Raw genomic sequence first — 10,692 nt, forward strand, 5'->3', positions numbered from 1 at the left:
ACATTTTTATCTATCCACCCATCCATCATTAATCTAACCATGAGTTTACTCTGATATATCCAATCTAACACCACAGAGTTCATTCTAGTTTACTTTCTTTCTGCATTTGTAATAATTTATGACAATGAGAAGATAGCTTCCATCATTCTTAATATATTTACTCATGTTTATCAATACTCCTTTAAGTAACTATGCCAGGAATTTTCTAAGATGGCCCTTGGTGATCCCTGCCTCCTGGTATTTAAGCACTTGTGGAATCACCTCCCCTGGAGTGTGACCTGGATTTAGTGAATCACTTCTAATGACAGAATACAGCAGAAGTTATTCGATGTTACTTCCAAGATTCAGTTATAAGATGACTCTGGCTTCTAGTGTCTCTCTCTCTCTCTCTCCCCCTCCCCACCCCCTTAGCTCTACCCACTCCTCCCTCTCTCTCTCGCCCTCCCATCCTCCCTCTCACTGGCTGAGGGAAGCTTGCTGCCCTATGGAGAGAGCCACATGAGAAGAAGCTGAGGAATGCTTCTGGCCACAGCCATTAAGCAACTGAGGTCTTCAGTCAACAATGCTTGAAGAAATAAACCCTGCTAACAACCACATGAGTGTGCTTGGAAGCAGAGCTTCCCTCAGTTGAAGCTTCAGATTTTAGCTTTGTGAGAGACTCTGAGCCAGAGGCACCCAGCTAAGCCATGTACAGATTCCTGCCACATAAAAACTGAGATACTAGATGTGTATTGTATTAAGCTGATGAGTTTTGGGGTAAATTGTCACACATAAGAAGATACACTTGGCTGGGTGCAGTGGCTCATGCCTGTAATCCCAGCACTTTGGGAGGCCAAGGCAGGTAGATTGCTTGAGCTTAGGAGCTTGAGACCAGCCTGAGCAACATGGTGAAACCCCGTCTCTACCAAAAATACAATAATTAGCTGGGCTGGTGGCATGTACCTGTGGTCCCAGCTACTCAGGAGGGTTAGGTGGAAGGATCACTTGAGACTGGGAGGCATGGGATTACAGGCATGCACCAGCACGCCCCGCTAATTTTTGTACTTTTAGTAGAGACAGGGTTTCACCATGTTGGCCAGCCTGGTTTGAACTCCTGACCTCAGGTGATCTGCCCGCCTTGGCCTCCCAAAGTGCTGGGATTACAGGCGTAAGCCACCATGCCTGGCCTCCCTCTCCATTTTCTTTCTCCTCTCACAGGGTGCTGCTGGTTGGCTTTTCCTTCACTAATTCTAGGTCTCCTCTCAATGAAATGTCAAATGATCCAATTTAAAAAAATAATCAGTTGGGTTTCCCTGAACTGGCATATCTAAATAGGGATCATTTCCACCTTAAAAATGCAAATCTTCTCTTTCACGCTCACTGACAGGGACTTATATCCTTGGTCAGTGGGTTGTAATATAGAGAACTATAAAGAGGGAAAAAAGGAAGCATTTATAGGAATATGCTTTCCAACAGCTTGTGACAAGGATGGACATTTAAACTGTAGACCTATAGGAACTTTTCCAAAAAGGGTTACTTTGCTCTTTGTTAAGTTCCAGATTCATAAAAATCTACCTGAGAAGGGGTCATTTCTTTCTTAGACCATTTTTTTAGCTTTCAGGTTATAATCTGTGCTCATATGTGTATTTATTCTACCTGGAGCTCAAGCTATTCTGGGTCCATGTCTCTCTGTCTCTTAGGGTAATGTTTATACTTAATATTTATAAGGCACTTTATGCGACTGTCTTAACTCATCCAGTCTATATCAACAGCATTAGGAGTTTGCTATTTCTGCCCCTATTTAACATAAGAGGGAAAACTGAACCCCTAAGGGGATGATTTACCCAAGGTCACATAGCCAGTTAGTGACAAAACTGGGACTGAAACTCAGGTCTTCTGACTCCAGCCCCAGAAATCTTTTTTTTTTTTTTTTTAGACAGAATCTCCCTCTGTCACTTAGGCTAGAGTGCAATGGTATGATCTCGGCTTACTGCAACCTCCACCTCCTGGGTTCAAGCAATTCTCCTGCCTCAGCCTCCAAGTAGCTGGGATTACAGGTGGTGCCTGCCACCATGCCCAGCTAATTTTTATATTTTTAGTAGAGACAGGGTTTCACCATGTTGGCCATGCTGGTCTCAAACTTCTAACCTCAAGTGATCTGCCCGCTTCAGCCTCCCAAAGTGCTGAGATTACAGGTGTGAGCCACCGAGCCCAGCCCAGAAATCTTTCCACTCTATTCTACTACTTCTCTGGGTTCTTCTCTTTCAAAGAAGTATTCTTGAAGGCTTAAGTTCCCCTTCCAAATTGGAGCCTGAATATGTTGAAACCCCTGCCCAGGCCTGCCTAGCAGACTATATTTAGCCAGGCCAAATCAGCTTTTCAGAAGTGAATTGTGCTTGAATTTCTCTGCAGCTCTTTATTGCATCATCAAAATAGTATTTTTTTAAGTCTTGGGGATATTAAGATTATTAATCTTACTGAAAAAATAGCAATAAATTGATATATTAAGCAAAAAAGAAAATCTAACACCTTCATCACTATGTTGAAAACTGGTTTTGCTGTTAAGTGGTCAAGTTTAATTTAAGACGGTAAACCAGATGCCGTTGAAATAAATTAAACGTCTCCAAAGGTGACTGGTTAAATAAATAGCAGCACAAGGAAATACTATATAGATGTTTGAAAAGAATGAGGCAGATCAGGTTGGGCGCTGTGGCTCACACCTGTAATCCCAGCACTTTGGGAAGCTGAGGTGGGCAGATCACTTGAGGTCAGGAGTTTGAGACCAGCCTGACCAACATGGTGAAACCTCTTCTCTACCAAAAATATAAAAAATTATCTGGGTGTGGTGGTGCACACCTGTAATCCCAGCTACTCAGGAGGCTGAGGCAGGAGAATCGCTTGAACCCGGGAGGCAGAGGTTGCAGTGAGCCAACATCATGTCACTGTACTCTAGCCTGGGCGACAGAACAAGACCCTGTCTCAAAAAGAAAAAAAAAGAATGAGGCAGATAACTATGTGCTGATAAGGAGTGCTTTCCTAGCTACATTGTTAAGTAAATACAAATACAAATAAAAAACAGTGTGAACAGTATCTGTCATATGTAAAATACATTCATAAACACACACATATATGTATATATATACACATATATATACATGAATTTGTATGTGGATAGAATAATAGAATTTCTCTGGAGGGATATTCTCTGGAGAAATTGAAATGAAATAGTGGATACTTCTGTAGAGAGTAAATGGGTGACAAAGGTGGGGAAGAAATATACTTTTCGCTGTCTGTCCCTTTACATCATTTTTTCATATTATTTGTATTTTTACCAAGGGCCAGTATTGCCTGTTAAAAATGATTTTAGTTGTATAGTGCTTTAAAATTTTTAAACAATTTTATTATGTAATTTTATTGAATCTATATGCAATCCAAAGTAGTAAGTATTATGCCTTTCTCATAGAGACCTTCAAACTGGTCCCAACCTCCACCCTACTTTTCAGCTTCGCCTTTCTTCACTCCCGGCATGCTTCAGCCCATCTCAGAGAAGACTGATCTCCACTTTTCCTCTCTTCTTGCTAGCATGGCCTCCAGCTCCACTCTCTTACTCGCTTCTAATTAATGTAACTAGGCATTGTGTTCCATAATTACAGGGCTTGTCAGTGAAATCAATAGTTACCTCCTATGCAACAATGACATTTTAGCTCCATCAATTTCCCTGGAGCCCAGGAGCTTCTCTGAACCAACAAAACTCCCAAGATTATTAACATATCCCTTTGCTCTCACTCATCTTCATGCATGTGTATAAATCAGCCGATTCTCAATTCACATGATTTTATACACCTTACCGATGATTATTTGGTGATAAAATGACAATCAAATTTTATATTTTAATGGCTTTATTGAGGTGTAATTTATATACCACAAAATCCACCATTATACATGTACAGTTGTATGATTTTTAGCAAATGTAAAGAGTTGTACAACCTCAAATGCATATTTTTTCATGATAATCTTAAGAATCCAACTTAAAATAACCTAGATCATAATAGGTTTCTGATATAACTCAGTTTCTTTCCTCTGACTTCAACTCTCCAGTGTGTTCCCTGCCTTATTTTTTGATGGAAGACTTCTAATGAGAGTGTTTCCTTAAAACCATAGCATGTGAGACTTGAAAAGGCCCTTAGAAATCAACTTGAGATAGGAAACTTAGATCCAGATAGGATATGTGATTTACCCAGAGACATGTAACAGGTTAATGACAGAGTCAGAACTAAAACCCAGGATTTTTTTTTTTTTTTTTTTTTTTTTTTTGAGACAGAGTCTCTCTCTGTCACCCAGGCTGGAGTACAGTGGTACAATCACGACTCACTGCAACCTCTGCCTCCCGAACCAATTCTCCTGCCTCAGCCTCCCAAGTAGCTGAGATTACAGGCATGTGCCACCACACCTGACAATTTTTGTATTTTTAGTAGAGATGGGGTTTCACCATGTTGGCCAGACTGATTTTGAACTCTTGACCTCAAGCGATCTGCCTGCCTCAGCCTCCCAAAATGCTAGAATTACAGGCATGAGCCACCGAGCCCAGCCAAACTCAGGATTCTTATTCCAAACCCCATCAACTCCCCATGACAATACTGAGCCTCTTCTCTCAAGCATTGCTAATGTCCTGGAAATCAGCGAATCAACCATCATTAATCAATTTGCCTGGCTAAATCTCAAGATTTGATGATGGAAAAAGGGCTTGGCTTGGGGGTGGGTCTAGAGAACAGGTAGGAGATGTAAACTCTTCCTTCACATTCCTTCTGGATGAATTTCTTTCTTAGTATTTAGAAAAACTAACCAAGAAGATAGGTTCCTTTCTGTAAAGAAGGACCTTATGATTATTAGTCAATAGTACCTATCATTATTATTACTTTTATTATTATTGTATTTTCTCCAGTGTATGTTAGCAAGATGTGAAGGTGGTATAAAACTGTAGCAGAGAAACCACATAGGCATTGCTTCCTGCTTTTGCCTGAAACTGTGCTAAAATTAGCCCCTAACCCACAGATTTGAACCAGGGAAAGCAACGTAGCTTCTTATCTTGTTTTTCTAGTAATCAGTCTGTAAGTTAAACAACTGATGATGAGAGAAATGAATTTTATAAATTTATGTGATGATAATTTAAAATGTTCTCTGTCACCAACTATAGTGTTATTTGGTGTCACCATAGTAGGAGGGACCAGGCCAACAACAATTTTGAAATGCTGAATATGGCATTCTGAACTTAATGAGAAAACTCCAAAATACTCAGATTGACATGGAATCATTGTCAACTACTTTTACATTTTTTATTAGAAATTATACCTCCATTTTGGGAACAACACCAGAAAAAAAAAGAAAAAGAAAAAAATCGTATCTCCTCCTTAAAAACCATCTTTCCCCCCAGTAATTCCAATTCTAAGAATATATCCTAAGAAAAAGCAGAGATTTATGTACAAAGAAATTCTTCACTTTTTTCCTTTTACTTTTTTTTTTTTTTTAGAGAAATGTCTCACTCTGTTGCCCAGGCTGCGGTGTAGTGGAGTGATCCTAGCTCACTGTGACCTCAAACTCCTGGGCTCAAGAGATCCTCCCACCTCAGCCTCCTGAATAGCTGGAACTACAGGCACTGTCACCATGCCTGGCTAATTTTGAAAAAATGTTTTTGGGTAGCCACAGCGTCTTGCTATGTTACCCACCTCAGCTTCCCAAAGTGTTGAGATTATAGGCATGAGCCACACACCTGGCCACCATCACAATTTTTATAACAGTAAAACATTGAAAATAATTAGAAACAATTGAGGGTGCTTAAATAAAATATAATAACTCCATTAAAGGGAATTGTATGCAGCCATGAAAAATCACTCTTTCAAAAAATCATCTTTTCAAAACATTTTTTTCATTTGTAACAGTTTTCTGAGATAATTTGTATGCCATAAAATTCATTCATTTAAAGTGTAAAATTTGAAGGTTTTTGGTACATTTACAGTTATTAAACTATCACCACAATCTAATTTTAGAACATTTTTATCACCCCAGAAGAGAATTTGTACCCCTTAGCAGTCACTCCTCATACTCTAAACCTATAAATTGATAAGAAAAATACAGATGACCCCAAAGAAGATTGGACAAAGGAAAGTAAGTCACAGAAGGAGACATGCAAATGGATATAAATATTAAAATATATTTATATTTAAAAATGATAAAGGAAATAGAAATCAACACAGCAAGATACCATTTTTCTAATTACTATTTTAATCAGCAAAAATGAGAAGCACTGGTAACATCCACTACTGGTAAGCATTGGGGAAACAGGCTTTCTCATACATAGTTGTTAAGATTATGGGCTGGGTGCAATGGTTCATGCCTGTAATCCCAGCACTTTGGGAGACTGAAGTGAATGGATTACTTGAGGCCAGGAGGTTGAGACCAGCCTGGGCAACGTGGTGAAACCCCATCTCTACCAAAAATACAAAAATTAACCAGGCATGGTGGCACAAGCCCATAATCCCTGCTACTTGGGAGACTGAGGCAGGAGAATCTCTTGAAACCTGGGAGGGAGAAGTTGCAGTAAGCCAAGATTGCGCCACTGCACTCCAGCCTGGGCACAGAGTAAGACCCTGCTACACACACACACAAAGAGTATGAATTGTTAAAATCTTTTTGGAAAATAATCCAGCACCGTTTAACTTTTTTAAAGCACATACACTTTGGTAATCTATCCTATAGAAATTAAAATACCGGGATGTAAAGATAGATGTACAAAACCACAGGGATAGCAAGTTACAGAGCTGTGTGTATAGTATGATAGCATGTTTATGCCAGTAACTGTTCTTGGCATAAAAAATGCATGCCTGCTTTCGGTCTTGCCAAAAACCCTATGAATGCAGACAATATTCTTACTCTCCAGAGGGGAAGCTGGGGCTCAGAGAAATGAAGCAATGTATTTAAAGTCTTACACAGTTACCAAATGGCAGAGCCAGCATTCCTATCCAGTTCCACCTGGTCCCCCAAACCAAGATATCTTCCAAGAATAACTTTCTGGTTAGAGTACCTGAAACTCCCTCAGTAGAGGTGGGACTAATCTTTCAGGATGTCATTTTTAAGAGTGCAAAGTAAACTCATGTCTCAATGAAAGGGATAGAAGTTTGTAATGCTGGAATTTGGTGAGACAGTAGTTAGTAGTAGAAAAGGGTTGTGGGGAACATGAAAAACTCAGTAAATAAAATTCATTTATTCATTCATCTAACAAATATTTATTAGCATTTACTATGTGACAGGTACTGTTTAAAGCATTGGAGGATTCATCAATGAATAAAACAGAGAAAAATCCCTTCCCTTGGAAATTTACATGGGGGCGGGGGCTGAAGCAGACAATAAACAAATTACAAATAAAAATAACGTGAGATGGTGAAGAGTGTTATAAAGGGATATCCTTATAAGCTCACATAGTTGTTAGTGGAATTTGCTTCCTTGCAGCTGTAGAATTCATGAAAACTTGCTTCTTTTAGGCTAATGAGAGAGTATATCTGTGATCTCTAGACTTCCTTTTAAAGAGCTAACCTGAGCCCGGTGCAGTGGCTCATGCCTGTAATCTTAGCACTTTGGGAAGCTAAGGCAGGTGGATCACAAGGTCAGGAGATCGAGACCATCCTAGCCAACATGGTGAAACCCTGTCTCTACTAAAATACAAAAAATTAGCCGGGCATGATGGCGCACGCCTGTATTCCCAGCTGCTTGGGAGGCTGAGGCAGGGGAAATGCTTGAACGGGGGAGGTGGAGGTTGCAGTGAGCCAAGATCATGCCACTACACTCCAGCCTGGTGACAGAGCTAGACTCCAGGAGAAACAAACAAACAAAAAAAACACCTCACCTGATTAAGTCAGGCTTGCCCTGGATAATTTTCCATTTGATTAGCTCACAGTTAACTTATAATTAGGGACCTTAATTACATCTACAAAAATTTCTTTACCTTTACCACGTAACAATCTAATCACCAGAGTGACATCCGTCATATTCACAGGTTTCACCCTCACTCAAAGGAAGGGGATTATACATGGCATGTACATCAGGGGGCAGGAATCATGGTGCCCATATTAAAATTCTGTCTACCCTGACATCTAAGAGCAGATGTCAATTAAGCAGTTGGGTATATGAGTCTGGAGCTCAGGGCTGAGGTCTGAACTGGAGATGTATGTTATGATGTCATCAACACATAGATGGTATTTAAAGCTATGAGATTATAAGGTGCCTCCAAAAAAAGTAGTATTAATAGATAAGAGATCTGAGGTATGAACCCTGGAGAACACAATGTTTAGAGGTTGGGGAGTTGAAAAGGAAACAACAATAGAGACAGAGAAGCAGGAGCCAGTGAGGTAGGAGGCAAACCAGGAGAGTATCTTGTCCTGGAAGCCAGGTGAAGAAGGTGTTTCAAGGAGGTGGAGTGATCAACTATGTCAGGTGCTCCTGCTTGGTCATGTAAGATGATGATGACAGGACAGTCCATTGAATTTAGTAACATAACAGTGGTCCTGACAAAAGCAGTTTATGTGGAGTGGTTGGGGTGATGACCTAATTTGAATTTGTTCAAGAGAGAAAGAGGAGAGAAATTGGAGTTGGCAAGTGTAGACAATTCTTTCAAAGAACTTGGCTATAAACAGGAGTAGAGAAATGAGTGCATTAGCTAGAACAAAAAGTGGAGTCAAGAGGATTTTTTATTATGGAAGAAAAACATGCTTATATGCTGATGGGAATTGCCCAGTAAGAGGGAAAATTTGATTATGTATATGAGGGAGGGAGCTTGCTGGAGCAATGACCTCGAAGCAGCAAGAAAGAATGGGATCCAGAGTACCAGTGGAAGGGTTGTACAGATAGGTCATCCACAGAAATGTGATGGAAGGCAGAGTTTAGGCAAAAATGCAGGTAGATAGATAGATGCGTTTTGAGGGTCTGTGGCAATTGTCCTCTGATACTCTTATTTTTAGGGTGAACTGAAAGTGTCTCCTGCATTCTCCCACGCTGCCTGAAGTGTTAGCATGAGATTACTTTCAGGTGTTCCCCCAAAACATGCACGGTTTATGTACCACTCGTACCACTTAAGAGGGGATTTTCGTAGTTTTGTGTTTAACATTTATTAGAAGAAGGTAACTAGCACACCTAATACATAATTTCGCAGATATAATCGCAATTTTAAAATGTAAACAAAAGAAAATGGTTAGCTAACATACAGAAGAGCTTGAAGGGACATAGCAAAACTCTTAGTCAGCTTGTGAATAACTGGCCTTTGAAAGAATATATTAAGGCATCAGATCTGTTGGAGTCCCTCTTTAAGAGCAGACATCTCTGAGATAACACATTTAGCCAGCTCCATTCCTGAAATTCTACTGTGAATGAGACGGAGATATCTCAAGACTGAAAGGAACCCCCCAGGATCTGCTAGTTTACATTTAAGGATAGAGAACTCTATACCACTGAAGACTGAGACAGTTCCTTTCATCCTGAGGGACTTCTGACTAAAAGCAAAACAAATACAACAAATTGAAAAACCAAAAGTTTCTTAGGTAACCATACAGTGAATATAAACAGAAGATGCCACAGGGAAAGGAGTCTGTAGATGATTAAGAAAAAGGGCTTCTCCAGGATAGAAAGAGGAAATTGTGATAGCCAGAATAATGAATCCTTAAAGATCTCTATGTCTTAATGCCCCGGAACCTGTGACTATGTTACCTTACATGGCAAAAAGAACTTTGCAGATGTGATTAATTAGGGATCCTGAGATGGGAAGATTATCCTGGATTATCCAGATGGTCCCAACATAATCACAGGGGTCCCTATAAGAGGGAGACGAGAGGTTCAAAGTCAGGGAAGATGTGATGACAGAAGCAAAGGTTGCAGTGATATGCTCTGAAGATGGAGAAAAGAGTCACAAGCAAGAAATTCAGATGGCCTCTGGAAGTTGGAAAAGGCAAGAAAACAAATAGTCCCTTAGAACCTCTAGAAGGAACACAGTCCTGCTGTGATATGGTTTGACTCTGTGTCTCTAGTCAAATCTCATGCTGAATTGTAATCCCCAGTGTTAGGGGAGGGACCTGGTGGAAGGTGATTGGATCATAGGGGTGGATTTCTGCCTTGCTGTTCTCATGATACTGAGTTCTGACGAGATCTGGTGTTTATAACTGTGTAGCACCTCCCCTTTCGCTGTCTCTCCTGTCACCATATGAAGATGTGCTTGCTTCCCCTTCACCTTTCGCTGTGATTATAAGCTTCCTGAGGTCTACCCAGCCATGGCTCCTGTACAGCCTGCAGAACTGTGAATCAATTAAACCTCTCTTCTTTATAAAGTCTCAGGTAGTTCTTTATAGTAATGTGAGAATGAACTAATACATGCTAACACCTTGATTGTAAAACTTTTGGCCTCCAGAACTGTGGGATAGGAAGTCTGTATTGTTTTAAGCCACTAAATTTGTGTTAGTTTATTAGAGGAAATTGATACAGACCTGATGGCAACTTAGAATGTGAGCTTTGAAAAAGCTCTCTGGCAAAACTTCATGTCTGGCCTGTTGATTCCTGGAAGATGGAAGTGAAACAGATCTGAATTCATAGCATATTTTCTTTCTTTTTTTTTTCTTTTTTTGTGTGTCATACAATGAATGCTTCAAAACATAGCATATTTTCTATATTGTTCTTGTG

This window comes from Sapajus apella, unplaced genomic scaffold, assembly GCF_009761245.1.
Source record: "Sapajus apella isolate SASKATOON/1434 unplaced genomic scaffold, GSC_monkey_1.0 scaffold102, whole genome shotgun sequence".
Lineage (NCBI taxonomy): Eukaryota > Metazoa > Chordata > Mammalia > Primates > Cebidae > Sapajus > Sapajus apella.